The following is a 15,401-nucleotide window of genomic DNA, read 5'->3' as shown; positions in this document are numbered from 1 at the left end:
TTCATGGCACCTGTTAGCTTGTTCATTACCATTCTTTCTGAAACACAAAAATCAACAGTCATGATTGATTTATCTACATTTAAATCTGTGTTGTGCCATACAGCATTGATGACCTTCCCTTGATGTCATAGCATATGTATCTACAGCCAAATGAGATAGCTGGCTGTTCTCTGCATTGAGTAAATCAAAGTCAAGGTTAAGGTCATTGATGGGTAACAACTGTGGCGATTTGTCAAATGTTCTGTATTCATATGTTCATGAAAAGAGAAGTTTTAAGAGCTTCAGGTGGCTAATGTTAGAAGTCCTTGCACGGTATGTGCAAAATATGTTTGTGCAAACACTTTGAAGTTAATACTATCCATTTGACTAAAAATGTTTTGTGGAAAGGGGTGTTTGAAGGTGAGATGGTTTATGGAAGTGCTATAATAATGGATTGAACTAGCAATGGATTGCAACTGTTGAATCTTTGATAGCAATTAATCAATGGTAGAAACGAAAACCTCTTCATATTGACAACTATTGATGTTATGTGTTCTTTGTGGTGTTTTGTAATTCGCATTCTATATTTCACATTCCGCGTTCCGCTTCTAAGTTGTACTTTTACGTGTAACCATATAATACACATTTCGTTGCTGTAGAAGGAAGGCATGTTTTTGGGAGTAAAGAAAAGGGAACCACGTGTTGTGGCCTGACGGACTGAGAAGGTGTTAGTCCTTTTCTTCTACATACACAACATTATTATCGATCGTTTAGTTATTGACTTCTGTTGATAAATGTGCAGCGCAAAACACAGGAAGTACCAGATTTGTTCACTTTTATTTAGAGTTTGCCACCCTGGTTACGTGTTTAACAAACAAGTTCTAGATTCCCATTTCTTGTCAGTTATCAAAAGAGACTGAAATTGCACCAGCTTCTTTTTATTCCATTTACACAATACAGTTATTTGGAAAATGACTTCAAATGAGACAGTTCAAGGGGAAAACTGTTGCAATAGTTGGTCACAATAAACTACCGTGATTGCACTAATTGTTTCCCCCCTTAATGGTAACCCTTAATCAGTGGCATATGACTTTTCCTGCCTTTGTAAAATAATTTATTTAGGAGACAAACATCATGTGTTGGCCAATTTCCAGGTGTTATTTCATTTGAAACCTCCAGCTGACACCATTGGTTCCAAATGTATCTTCAAATACTCAATAACACCCGGAAATTGGCCAACACATGATGTTTATCGACATTGTAAACAAAAAAGTATACCAAAGGGTTTTACTGTCTGCACTCGTTTACACTGAGTAGGGATATGGCAGTGAAGTGTCGTGAGCTGTCCATTTCAGCTGGTTCCCATGGTAGCGTCTGGAGCTGCTCATATGTGACGTCATACTGACTTTACGACTTTATGAATTGAATGATGTCACCAGTGTTGATGACACAACAAAACTGGTAGAGCATGCTTACCCCTTTTTCAAGGACTTGGTGTCATCACTGATTTCAGTGACCCATTCACGTAATTTTCACATCTAGTTTTACCCTTTCGCACCAAACTGATTTACATTCTTAGGATTGTCAAGGGTATTTTTTTTCACTGATGTTCTTTGTTTGGTAAAATATTATACATCTAACCTGTCACTTGGCATCAGATCAGATTGGTAGTTGGGATTCACATGTACTTGCTGTTACATGCTCCTGGGGAGGTGTATCCAAAGCATGTTCGGCATAAACTGGCACAAACCTTGCGCATGTATAATCTGGTTATTATGACAAGCTCTGACAGGGGAGGGGAAGAAAGTCTCTTCCAAATGTCGTTATCCTGCCCTGACAAGAGATTACTGCAGTCATGGTTGAGGGTAATGACATAGTTCTGCTGCTTCAGACCACCATGGAAAGACATTGAGTTCACTTCTGACAGCTGACAAGTTGTGGGAGACATACATTGTGGCATGCGAACAGAGGTTTTTTGCAACATTGTGACTAAGATTGTCATAACTATCAAATTCTGGAACTAGTCTTTTTGTTGATAATTTGTAATTATTTTGTACAAATATCGTATGTGAAAAGCAATCATGGGCTGTAGAGATCTGTGAGATCAGATGTTCACTGGTCACAAGGGGGATACGGGTTGATGTACCCTCTGTGTTTGTTTATGTTCCTCTGGGTTTGTGTATGTTTATGTTATGTTTATGTTCCCAGAAACCAAAGGGTGCCTGATGAAAGTATATTAGTTCTTACTCACCCGTCTTCAATGGAATACTGGGTATAAATGCGCCGCTGAAAATGTCCCTTTTCAACACTTAAACGATTTTAAATATATGGTAACTTCTCATGAATTACAAATATATTGCTGATATTCAAACTTCCACTTTTCTTCAAACATGACATGTTTTGTAGCCCAAACACTGATGACGTATGAGACAATCCCCTGAAGGAAATATTTCTTGCCCTTTGAACAGCACCATCCTCCACACCTTCCATACATTGAGGACGCACATCTTCAGCCAGCCCAACACTAGATTCTTATGATCTCAAATTACCTGCCCTTGGTTTTCATCACTGTTTTCATTGACAAATTAACATTGAGGTATGGAAGTGGGTAAGGGAGGTAACTGTTGTTTTGCTTAGCAACCAAAGCTGCTGTCAGTTTTAATGAATGTGAAAATGTCCATTCTATCAAAAGATTTTGGAAGGCTTTCTTGTGTGAGTATTTCAGTTTTTCAGAGTTGTATTTCTTGTAAACAATGTCATACTTAATGTCACCGGCTGCTGTTGATATCATAGAAACATCGTTGAAGCTGATTTGTTACTCAGTCAGTCTTCCAGATCGATGGACATAATGTAAAACCTGGGGTGGGGTGGGGTCTGGGGTTCTTGGGCTGGGGTTTTGGGCAGTTTGATAAGTGCAGCAAGTCAGACTGACCAATGAAAATACAGATACAGAAAATACAGATTTGAAATCTCTCATAATTGTAGGTCCTCATCTTCCATCCAAAACACTCTTTTTGTGAGATGTCTTCATGTATTTGATATAAATGAATCCAAATTTGAAAAACAAAAGACTGTATTTACCCAAGTGTAGTGTATAATAATTGTGTATTCAGTATTTTTGGAAAAAATAATTTTGAGTGTATGCGCAGAAAATGTTTACCTGGTATCCCTTCAACAAGTTCAAGTTTAAAAGTAAAAGTTTCAAATAAAATGACAACAGAATAAAAATGTACAATGAATGTTTTTTTGGTATCCATACAGAATAATTACAAGGTTGAAGTGTGTATGGTATAAACAACAAACAAACAAACATGACATCATGTGAACTGATCACAACTGAATGCAATATTCATGAACTGTAAGAAGCCAAGAGCTATAGATTAAATATTGCATGCATGCACCACAATTTTTATATATCTCAATTAATAAGCTGGAAGGATGACAAGAGCCCACATGGCCAGAGGCTAAGAGTTCTATTTCTGGTGTACACCCACTGCGAGATTAATGTAAGCAGTAACAATAACACTCCATGACTTAGAGCTAGACATGCCACCGTCATTACATAACAAACACCACCTTCACTGCCAACTTGCACCTTGTCTCCACCAAACCATACAAGACCAAGTCAGTAGGGGAGCTATTTCTGTCAATCAAAGAGGGTTGTTTCGTTCGCCAGGTCTTAACATCAAAGGTGCACTGATGTGCTCTTGGGCAGTGCATAACTTTCCATCGCTTCCTGTGTGATTAAAGTGTATACCAAGATGTATTCACGTCTCTGTTTGTCAGGGATGATGTAATATTAAGCAGGTAGAGAGTATGGTCATTTGTAGAAGTACACTGAGAGATGTTGGTATGCTGCAGTGCTTGTTTGCTTGATTATATAAAGCAGCACTAAGCAGTATTCCAGCTTTGTAAATAAACAGTCCCAAGACCAGACAGTTGTGATTGATGTCTTGAGCATCACAACAGGGGCACGATGACCTGTTTCAACCAAGTCAGGAGTCTGATCATCTGTTCTTGTTAGGTACCTCTTGCAACAAGCATGAGCTGCTGAAGACAAATTTTAACGCCACTTGATTATGTAGGTAGATCCTTATGATGTTGATCACTGAATTGCCTGGTTGAGACTTGATTATTTTCAGACCACCACCACACATATAAAATATTGCTGAGTGCAGTGTTAAAATCATGGATTCTTGTTACGTCTTGTATCTGACCAAACTATCCAATCTTTCTGATTCAATGCGTTGCAAGTTCCATGTCTTGATATGTGTGATTATGGACCAGTTGGTTTCACTCAGTTGCTCATAGTCTGATGTCATGGAATATTGTTTAGTGTGGACTGAAACAAAACTGAACATGTTTAATGAAGTCCCAAGTTGTTTACTGTTTTCAGCAATTCTATTTTTAGGCACAATCTCTCACATCTTTTGAAAATCTTTTGACCACTGAATGGTCTGGTGCAGACTCAATTATTTACAGACTGCCTCCATAAAGCTGGAATATGTGTATGCTGCATGAAACAACAAACAAACAAACAAACAAACAAACAAACAAGTAACTTTCAATAACTCATTCATATGGACTCATTGACTCTTCCCAGATCCCTTAAGCATTGATTATTTGGGTAAGTGGTACCATTTTCTAAACTTTTTCCAGTAGATGAATGTTTCAGTGTGTCTCCAGGCTTTGCTTCCATGCAGCGAGTTCTGTATTGAGCAAAATAGATGCAAACAAGAAAGAATAATTTCTTTCTGTTATTATCGTTTTGTTTACATTTCATAATTTATTACCATATTCTGCAGTGTTGGGAAAGCCTGGCTGAGGGCAGTGTAAACATAATTGATCTGCCCAGCCGCGTTAAGAGCCAGATCGATGATGTCATTGCAGGATTCTGTCTGTTCCGTGTACTTGTTAGAAACCCGAATTTGTGTCATTTGTGATAACGTCTCAAATCGTTGTTACAATCAGTAGAACTCGTGCTTAGACCTACATGGTTTGTAACTCAAAGCAGCTAATCGTGACAAGCAGATACTACATACCAAACATCAACCTACTGGTCTTGTCTGGTCTGGTCTGATGTGGTCCATCCGTCCATCCATCTGTCCGTCCATGCGTGTACATGAAGGTTCTGATGGACTAGGAATGTCATGTACTTTTATGACAGCAAAACACTTTTCTAAACTCTTGGATGGCTGCAAATCCTCTATGAGCTCCGTGAATAATGAATAACAAAACAAGTCATCAGTTCATGATTATTCATGAGATTCAGTGAAACAATAACATGTATTTGACATGTTTTATTTGTTTGTTTGTCATTTAACACCACACACAGCCATATTGAAGCTACATGGTGGGAGAGTTGTAAATGATTAAGTCAGAACCTCACAACCCGGTGGTCAAGCCATGCCTGCTGTAAGAGACCCATGCTTGCTGTAAGAGATTCATGCTTGCTGTAAGAGACCCATGCTTGCAGTTAGAAACTCATGCTTGCTGTAAGACACATGCTTGCTGTAAGAGACCCATGCTTGTTGGTGAACATGATTGACTAGTCAGGATTGCTGAATCGTGTAGATTGATACTCATTAAGTCAACCACTGGATATTCTTGTCCAGATTGAATTATTTACAGACTGCTCACATGGTACAAAATTTCTGAATTTAACTTTTAAACACAAGCAAACAAAGAACCAATTAACAAATGTCTGCTGTAGATGGAATTATGTTGGATTTTGTTCTCTGTGAATCCGACCATGATATTGGTTACAAATGTACATAATTGTGTTCTTTTCCACAAGAGGCAATGGGATGACCTTGTAATAGCCATTGCAGATCAGTACAAAGACCCAGCTTCGATTTCCCACATGGGCACAATGTGCGAGCCCCTTTTCTGGGGTCCCTGCCATGATCTGTCTGGAATATTACTAAAATGGGGGTAAAACTCTCACAGTCATGTGTCTGAAGCCCTTTGCCTATATTGGCTTATGTCCATGTTCACTCCATGGATAGGACACATATTGCAGGAATACTGTTGAAAGTGGCGTAAAACTATACTCCTTCATTTCCACAAACACAGGTTGATTAGTATGTCAATACATCGCACGATTCACTTTTCATGCGCAGTAATCATGCACACTGACTGCATGTAGACAGGAAGTTAAACAGGGTTGTCTCCCTTTTGGTTCTTCCTTCCTCCTACTGAGTGAGAAATGAAGTCTTATATATTACTAGTGCTATTTAATGAAAGGGAGGAGTGATGTGAATGTGGGTGGAAACTCATACTTCCTGCCTGTTTTGATGTTATATTCAGAATTTTAATCAGATCAATGCAATCAGGGGCTATTTTAAGGTTATCCTACGTTTATGAATATCAGGTTGTGTGGTTCAGTAAAAACTTCTTGAATTTACGAGTGGGTGGACTTAGGTATAATTTTGACAACCTGGAGAGATAAAAAGTCTATGCTGTTTTAAGCTGAAACTGGTACGAAAGTTCTGTGACTGAAAACCAGCATTAATGAGAGCCTTTGGCAGGTTTGAACACAATTCAGTTTGAGATTTGTCTGTATACTGTTAGTTTCATTTGTCTAGGCTCAGTATGAAATAACTGCCTTCCTGACCGCCAGGGATAGGCTGCATTCAACACAGACTGACAGATTCTGAGATTCACCTGCCTGATACTAGTAATAGTCTTGTTAAAATTTTGACATGTATATGAAGATATTCATCATATTTCATTTAAATAGTGGTCATTAATTAAACTTGTAAAAACAAATGATGAATTCCATTTGGATGATAATCTTAGTTGCTTGTCAAACCTAAATTACTTGCAGGGAGGTAAGTTTTGGTTAGGCCTGGCAAGTTTTAAATCCAACCGGCCCTGTGGTCTGGCTGAAAGTTTTGGGAGTTTCATACCCTGTTCAGACTCCATTGTAAATATCCTGATTGAAAGATTTTGAGAAATATGGACATTTAGAAAACAACAATCAAGGAAGTGGGTAAATTCACAGAATTTACAATGTCTGGATTAACCAGCTGTGAAGTTTCCAGGTGATTTCCAACAACTTCCACTGATAACATTTAAACAGAATCCTCATGGTATCTAAAGCTGGAAATTCTGTGAAAACTGTCCGATATGTACCTAAAAGCATTTATGATTAATTATTGACTAACTGGTGTTGACATGTATTTACAGTGCATAGCTCAATCATTCCTGGCTTGCACTCTGTCCCTGTTGATGCAGTTCCTCTGCAGTCCTAGTGTTTGAAGTGATGAGACAAAAACACAATAAATAAAGAACGCTCAGGGACCATTCATAATGACAAATTAAGCCACCCCCTATGTTGTATAAAATCAATGACGTCCCCCCACCCTCCAATTTGTCCAAAATTGCTCACCCCCTACCTCACTAGAACGATATGGGTGGGGTCACCTAAAAAAACCACTTCAACCCCTCCCAGCCACATTTTATGAACAGTCCCTTATGTCCATCCATTCACTGACCTCACACACAATTTTTTGTGTTTGTTGTTTGATACTTGTCTCAACCTGTATGGTGGCAATCTATAAGTAACTGAACCTGGATCAGACAATCCTGTGGTCACAATCATGAGTGTCAGGCAGTGAATTGAAATATGGTGACTTCACTAAATCAGCAAACATGGCCACCCAATTCTGTTAATGACCTATGGGTTGCTGAAGGCCAGTTCTAGCCCATACTTGATATCACCAGTGTACACTCTCCGGTAAGTCTCCGCTATGCCCTTGATGCATCTACGGCTAGGTCCCATAATTTTATTACCTCCCTTTGCTGGCTCCGCATTCCCACAGTAGCCAATCAGCTAAGCCGCCGTTACAACCGAGCTTGCCAGTTTCAACAAAGATAGCAGTCGCAGCTGCAAAGGTTTGTTCACAGTGCAACTCAGATTTGGGGGACATCATACAGACAAACTGACAGATTCAAAACTTTACAAAAAATATATATGCAAGAACACCTTCTACCTCTTTCAGAGAACATCTGCATGGTTTGTGTTGCTAAGTTTAAACGGTAAAATAATTTAAACTGCCAGTAGAGACACCTGATTGGCTAGAAATCCATCCAAGGGAGGTAATAAATTGATCGGCGCCGTAGATGCATCCAGGGTATAGTGGAAACGTATCGGGACATATGCCTTGGAGATATCAAGGATGATTCTCTCCTAGGTCTTCGTGGGTTTCAATCCTGAGCCTGGCTGCGCCCCTCACTTGAACTATAGCAGATATATATCTATAAATAGACAATGGTCGCAGATTGTGTACGTTTTGAAAAACAGTTTACTGAACAGCCAAAGTTGACTCACATCATTCAATATTGTTCACTCATTTATCTGATAAGGAAATCAGCAAATGTTTGAATATTGTTGAACTGTCAGTGTTTTTCTTGAGGAAAAAGATAGCTATGGGTTTTGGTCATATTTCATGTATAATTCCCACGGCATGTAATGCGGGGGGATATAGTCAACGCCTAGTCTGTCCATTCGTCTGTCCGTCCACCGTCCGTCCATAATCATTTTGTTTCCAGAGCATAACTCAGAAACTGTTCAATATTTTTAGACCAAACTTGATAGATATAATAATCTCAGCTTATGGTTGTGCCTTTTGCTATTTACAGATTTATATTTTTTTTGTTTTTCCATGGAACATTTTTGTGTTAGTCTTATGGTGGGGTGGGCTTCGTTACCGGAGCAGAACTCAAAAATTGTGCAATATTTCTCTGCAAAACTTGGTACATATATCAAACAGAACCTAAAGTGGTGCCTTTTGCTATGTACAGGTTTTTGTGATTTATTATTTTTTTGTTTTCCATGGAAACATTTCGGACCTAGTCTGAAAAGTGAGAGATGTGTTTCGTTTCTGGAGCAGAACTCAAAAACTTCTTAATATCTGTCAGTAAAACTTGGCAGATATCTGTGGCAGACCTTAAAGTGGTGCCTTTTGGTTTTTAAAGGGTTTTGTGGTGTATTATTTTCTTGGTTTCCATGGAAACGTTGTGGACGTAATCTCAAAATGGAGGGATGGGCTTCATTCCCAGATCACAACTCATTTCATATCTTTCAACAGATCTTGGCAGATATATGAGACAGATCTTGAAATTGTGACTTTACTGATTACAGATATATTGCATTTATAATTTTCATGAATTCCATGGAAACAATTCAAACTTAGTCTGAAAAAAACCAACAATGAGTAACTGTCTGATTATTTGTCCTTTCAAACATGTGGGGGCCGGGGGTTGGGGGGGATGGGGAGTCAGGGGTGGTGGGGTGGGGAGTCATGTCATCTTCTGATGACTCTTGTTTTGTTATCAGAGATCTTAAATAGACTATTTACCAATTCTTTGTCTGCGAAGATAAGTCCTCATTCATCACAACTCACAAAGCAAGAAGACCACCGTGCTCATTGTTTATGCTTTTTCAGATGCACCTGTGTATTTCACTCAAACGACTAAGTTCTTTATGACATACTTCTCAGGGAAGTTGAATGCTCTTATGATTCATCATTGTCAGAATGATTAGGACCAAGGAATTTGGCGGTGTGTGGTCTTGTACATAAGGGATGGCATGGCAGTCAAGGGTTTAAAGTGTTCACGCATTACGACAAAGATCCAGGTTTGATTCCCCACATGGGTACAATGTGCGAAGCCCATTTCTGGTGTCCCTGTCGTGATAGTGCTGGAATATTTCCAAAAGTAGTTTAGAACCAAACTCACTCACTTCTGTACATAGAGCCCATGTTATGTATTAGGTGAAGTTAAGCAATGTTGGTAATGGACGGTCCTTAGATAGGTGACTGTGTTCGGGAGCTTGACACCTGAGGGTTTCTTGGACTTCAGTCCTGTCCCACAACAAGGTACTTGTGATACACACTAAGCAATTGGGTTTGTTCAAAATTGTCTCTGTTCACCCAGCACAGTAGAGAATCTACTTGTTGTAGAGTGGAAATTGCAGGGGTTTGTACTGCTGAAAATAATACGATATATCATGCCATGAAATACATATAATACTGGTATTTTATTTTTTACCAATCGGCTGCACGCCACTGGTGCAAGCCTTTTGAGGGTGAAGGACAAAACATGGTAGACTCAATCACTTGATACCATGAATTTCCCAATAAAGTCGTGTATTGCAGGGACCAGAATAACCTATTTTTTGAGAGACAGAGGTTGTAGAACAAAAGCAGAATATCTAGCGATTACGAAAAGGTTATGTTTTTTCGCTGATGTGGTGGTTTTAAGTGAAATACATGGTATTTCTTCTCCAAGAGGTGATGACTTTCGTAGCAGGTTTTTAGATTACAAACGAAAAAGTTTTGTTTCCCGAGTTCCAAGCAATGTTACTTGGTACATAGTGCACTGATTTTGGATTTATTCGAAAGGGAATTTATCGCGGCTGTATATTCCACAATTTCCCACCCAGACTTAGTCTTCGCCCATAATCGAGAGTGGGGTGTTGACAACTTTGCGTTACATCCGTTTCTTTTTTTATATGTATATGTATGCGTGTTTGACCCAGGATGTATTATTTTCAGCAATACAAGCCCCTGTGATGGAAATTAACATGTGCAGAGCCTTTTCCCCAAACTGCATGGTACTTCACTTGAACTCCTACCCATCCCCAGATGTGTTCAGGCGATACGACCAGTATGCAATGGGTGCGTTTGAACAAGCACTTTCATTGAATAAAACCAAAATGTTAACACGGTTATTAACTGTATAGGCAGATTTTTAACTGAGGTAATAAAGTCTTGGTGTCATGAGCATGCATAAGTGTGTGGACACAGCTGCTTTATGTGAAAAGCCACTATAGCCAATCCCCAGATAGACATCCAAACATCTAGAGAAAAAGATATCAGTGCCTTGAGCATGCACTAGTTGCCTGAAAATGTGCGGTATATATCCTATATGTTATTATTTTTTGTTAATGAACATATTTCTGGTATGGTTTGTGGAGTTTATTTTCCTTTATCACTATCACACATACCATACTCTCAAGCAGGCGTGGATAGCTTTAAGGCTTATCCAATCTGCTGCCCTTTCAAACAGCTTTTTTGTTGTTTGTTAAAATCAGTGACATATTTATGCAACCTCGAATCTTGGTGAGTGGTTCTGTTATCTTGGAGGGTATATTTTTGTCTGTCATGAACATTCGTGATTTGGTAATTTCATTTGAAGGGAGGGTGTTTCAGTTTGACGTGAGTCAAACTCACAATTGTGTAATTAAACTTTCAACTGAACATAAGTGACAGAAATTTTGGCAGATGCTTTGAATGCTTAATTGTTTCCTCCATGAAAACGAAATTTGAAATTAAATGTTTTATGTAGCATGTCTGAGGATGTCATGTCGTCCAAACCATTAAAACTACTTGAGAGATGTAACGTCTATCCAAATATTCCATATTCATATGTAAGATGGCTTGCAACAAGTACAGATGTAAATTATTACTGAGCATAAATAATGACCTTGACTCTAAACACAGTTGGTTAAGACTAGACTCTTCTCTCAAGTTTGCCCTGAACAAATCTCATTTGATTCATTTGGGTGATGATACAAATCCTGTCAGTATATATCTTCATCATACCATCAGGTTAAAAATGTCTGAAATAACATATACTAGTTTGTGGGTGTAACATCCGTGCCAGGTGCAGTTATCTCATATGATAAAAGAACTAAGGACTTACTTTTTCCTTAGAGAAAGATACAATTTTTATTATGTTCAAGGTCTACTCTAAACTTTCAATCATAAAATTCATGTTCTTCATTTAATACAATATATTAATAACATAACATATTTCTTTATAGATATCATCTAATAGATACATATTTCATCCCAAAATCAATACTTAAAGAAAAACTGTTGTTCAGTTTGATAGTAACTTAATGCGTAAACATTACCCTCATAATTTAATGAGTCCATGAATTTGAAAGCAGGGTTTAACTTTAATGTGAACTGCACAGTATATTAACTGTCTCTTAACATTTCACCAACAAATATGAAGAGATCAGTCATTTAGCAAATTGTCGGCAGTCTATCTCATAGCCATACTGGCTTAAATATGTATACTTTTCTGATCTCTTTGCTATATTGTTTGATATAAATTATATAATATCATAAGTCCTTAATGTTGTTAGATTTAAATCTTGTGTTTACATTTTTACTTACATGCATTTTGAAATGGTCAATTTGTTGCAATATTGACAAACCTGCATGAATAACAACTTCTTTTATTTTGGTGTGTGATGCTTTAAAAGAGTTCGGCTTGTTATCAGCAGAAACATAAAGCATGTCAATATTGTAGTTCAGAACTTTTGAATTGCCAATTTGTGTACAAACTTCCCAATTTGTTAACATTTATGTTATGCTTAAAACATGAAGAGTTCTTGATATGTCAGTTAAAGTAATTTTATAGCACAATGTCATATATTGCAGTATGCACAATCAACATCATACTATTCTTTTACTTCATGGTATTACCGATATACTGGTATGTCGCTGTACGCCTTTCAGAGTAGACATATTGAAATGCTTTTTTGGGGGGAGAACCAATATCTTATTCAGATGCCCCGAATATGATGAAATCAGGTCAACAGCCAACGACAATCTTAAAGAAGCCCTTGAAAACAGAAATAATGAATGGGCTCAATTCATCAATATAATCAAGAGGAGAAACGAGAGGGTACATGCAAGGGCCACAACGCCAGAGGCATGCTCCACTACCTAACCTAATATATATATATTTTTATGGTTTGTTAAAATCTACACAGACTTTCATTCACACTGACCAAACAACATATACTAATTTTATAAAACAGAAAATATATTCCCCCAAAATGAAATCTAAATTCCAAATTTCTGTTGTCACAGCTATTAAGTTTATTTTCATGAATTTGGGTGTGTAGAAAACAGGCTCTGCATGTGCAATCGATGCCACTGACAGTCAAATACATAGCTCCCAGTATGATTTGCAATACATATGGATTACTGGTACCAGAATCGCAGTATGCGGAATACATATATTTGCTAGTACACAGCCCCAAATGTGTCTGTGATACAGAACTTGAAGTAAATATATCCAAGAAAGCCCAGCCAAGTCTAGAAAATGTGGCAAGTGCGTAATGAAGAAAGTCTCTAGGCTCATTGATCTGTGAAGGTCCTGGGGTAGAATAGGCCTTCTGCAACCCATGCATGCCATGAAAGGTGACTATGCTTGTTGTGAGAGGCGACTAACGGGATCGGGTGGTCAGGCTCGCTTACTTGGTTGACATATGTCATCGATTCCCAATTGCACAGATTGATGCTCATGCTGTTGATCACTGGATTGTCTGCTCCAGACTCAATTATTTACAGATTGCCGCCATATGGCTGGAATATTGCTGAGTGCAGCGTAAAACTAAACTCACCTGCTCACTCTGGGCTCATTTTTGTTGTATTCATAATTTTGATTAACCTTTTTTCTGTAAAATACTAGCTATTAGTCTACCCCCAGTATATTTGTTTCAGTCAGATTGTGAAATCAGTCATTTCGTGAAACGACTAAACATCGCAGTCATTTCATGAAATGAATAAGAGGGTCAGCCATTTTGCATCATTTTGTGTAACAACTTTCAACATACTTCAGTCATTTCATGAAATTTCATTTTATCTATATATGGCATACAGGGATTTGTGAGGTAGAGCTGCGCTGTACACAGCAAGTGTCAAACAAACAGGTGTAAATGCTTCAGAGCGAGGCTATAGTGCTATAGTCACTGCCATATCAGTTTTAACTGTTAGTGACAAGAAGTCATGTTGAAATTGTGATCCTCTTTTGTAAATTACGTTATTAAGTGAAATTTTAGGAAATGACTGAAGTATATTGATTGTGTTACACAAAATGATGCAAAATGGCTGACCTTCTTATACATTTCACGAAATGATTGAAATGTTTAGTGACTAATTTGGCAATATGACTGTAACACATTCACTCTGTAGGTGTAAATAGTATCACTAAGCACACTGGTACCATGCTGAAGGTTTATACACTGGAATAACTTACATCTACAGACTGCAAATACTGTGAACACTTATTGGATTATTCAACTGATAGATAGTGAACCAATATTGGTGAAAATTGTTTGTCTAATTCATCTCCATATACACAGGTGTTGAGTCTGTTTCGTAATATGAAATTTCTGCCACCAGGATTAATTTTGTCTGTAGTGCAGCCTATTTGTTTCCTGCTTACAGGGCTTTTTATGATTGTTTATTACTTCAGCGGAAGTCAAATTGGACTGTTTGTGAAGAGAGAGCTCTCTTGAAGGTATCATCTGGATTCTTAACCTGACGACACTATTGTGACTTCAATGAATAGACTGTTGTCAGATTGAATATGGTAACCATTTTGTGTCAGGAACTAATAAATGTCACCATATTTTCTAACAGTATTTGTGCAATCCAAGCAATGCCAAACAAAGGGTCTGTGTTTGCGTGGGACATTTTTGCCCAAACCAATTCTAATACTGCTTCATCAGAGACGGTTTCTGACCTAAATTCTCCGAATAGATCCTGTACACATATGTGTTCCTAGTGTTTGCAGTGTTCCATTTCCAGGGTTTGGGTGGTGGGAGAGAAAAAAAATGGCCCGGAATCTAGGTCATTGCTGTTCTGTTAGCCTGATTTATCAGCATTGTGAAGTAGATATGTGCTGAGTAATTGAAGATGGTGGGAACATCGACACTGGGCTAGTTGGACCATGCTGGGCACGATGGATGCTGGTCATGGAGGTGCTGATGGTGCCAACTTAGTGATATGCTCCTCTGACAGACACTGACAGTATTTATGTTGCGGACAATCTCTACAAGTGTGGGTAATCACAATTTTGTCTGTGTTTACAGTGTCAAATTATTTATTTGTCAAAATCTTACAAAAAGTTGATTTTCTGAAATAAATTGTGACATTTTACTGTGTCTGCTATGAAGGCTGACAGACCGGCAGCTGCATTATTCAGAACCCCTGATACTGGTTTTGACTAGATTTGACACAGTGTCTATTACAGATCATATCGCAGTGTGGATCAGAGATCATATCTGCAGTGTGGATCAGAGATCATATCGCAGTGTGGATCAGGTATCATATCTGCAGTGTGGATCAGGTATCATATCGCAGTGTGGATCAGAGATCATATCCGCAGTGTGGATCAGAGATCATATCCGCAGTGTGGATCAGAGATCACATCGCTGTGTGGATCAGAGATCATATCCGCAGTTTGGATCAGAGATCATATCCACAGTGTGGATCAGAGAACAATATACTTATTAGTCAGTATTTATTACAGAGATGGAAAATGCTGTAGAAAACTAAAAAAATTTACAGATGTTCTATTGCAGTGTGAGATAAGATAGATGATTGCAA

At 38.2% G+C, this 15,401-nt stretch overlaps 1 protein-coding gene across 2 annotated transcripts in view; it reads left to right on the top strand.

Moving 5' to 3' along the window:
* LOC137281839 (fibronectin type-III domain-containing protein 3A-like) overlaps positions 1 to 15,401 on the top strand; it is a 150,469-nt gene that overhangs the window by 31,816 nt on the left and 103,252 nt on the right. The gene's annotated exons all lie outside the window — the stretch shown is intronic.

This window comes from Haliotis asinina, chromosome 4 (genome assembly GCF_037392515.1).
Source record: "Haliotis asinina isolate JCU_RB_2024 chromosome 4, JCU_Hal_asi_v2, whole genome shotgun sequence".
Lineage (NCBI taxonomy): Eukaryota > Metazoa > Mollusca > Gastropoda > Lepetellida > Haliotidae > Haliotis > Haliotis asinina.
Note: the sequence above shows the minus strand (reverse complement) of the source record. Positions and strands in the feature narration are given on the sequence as shown.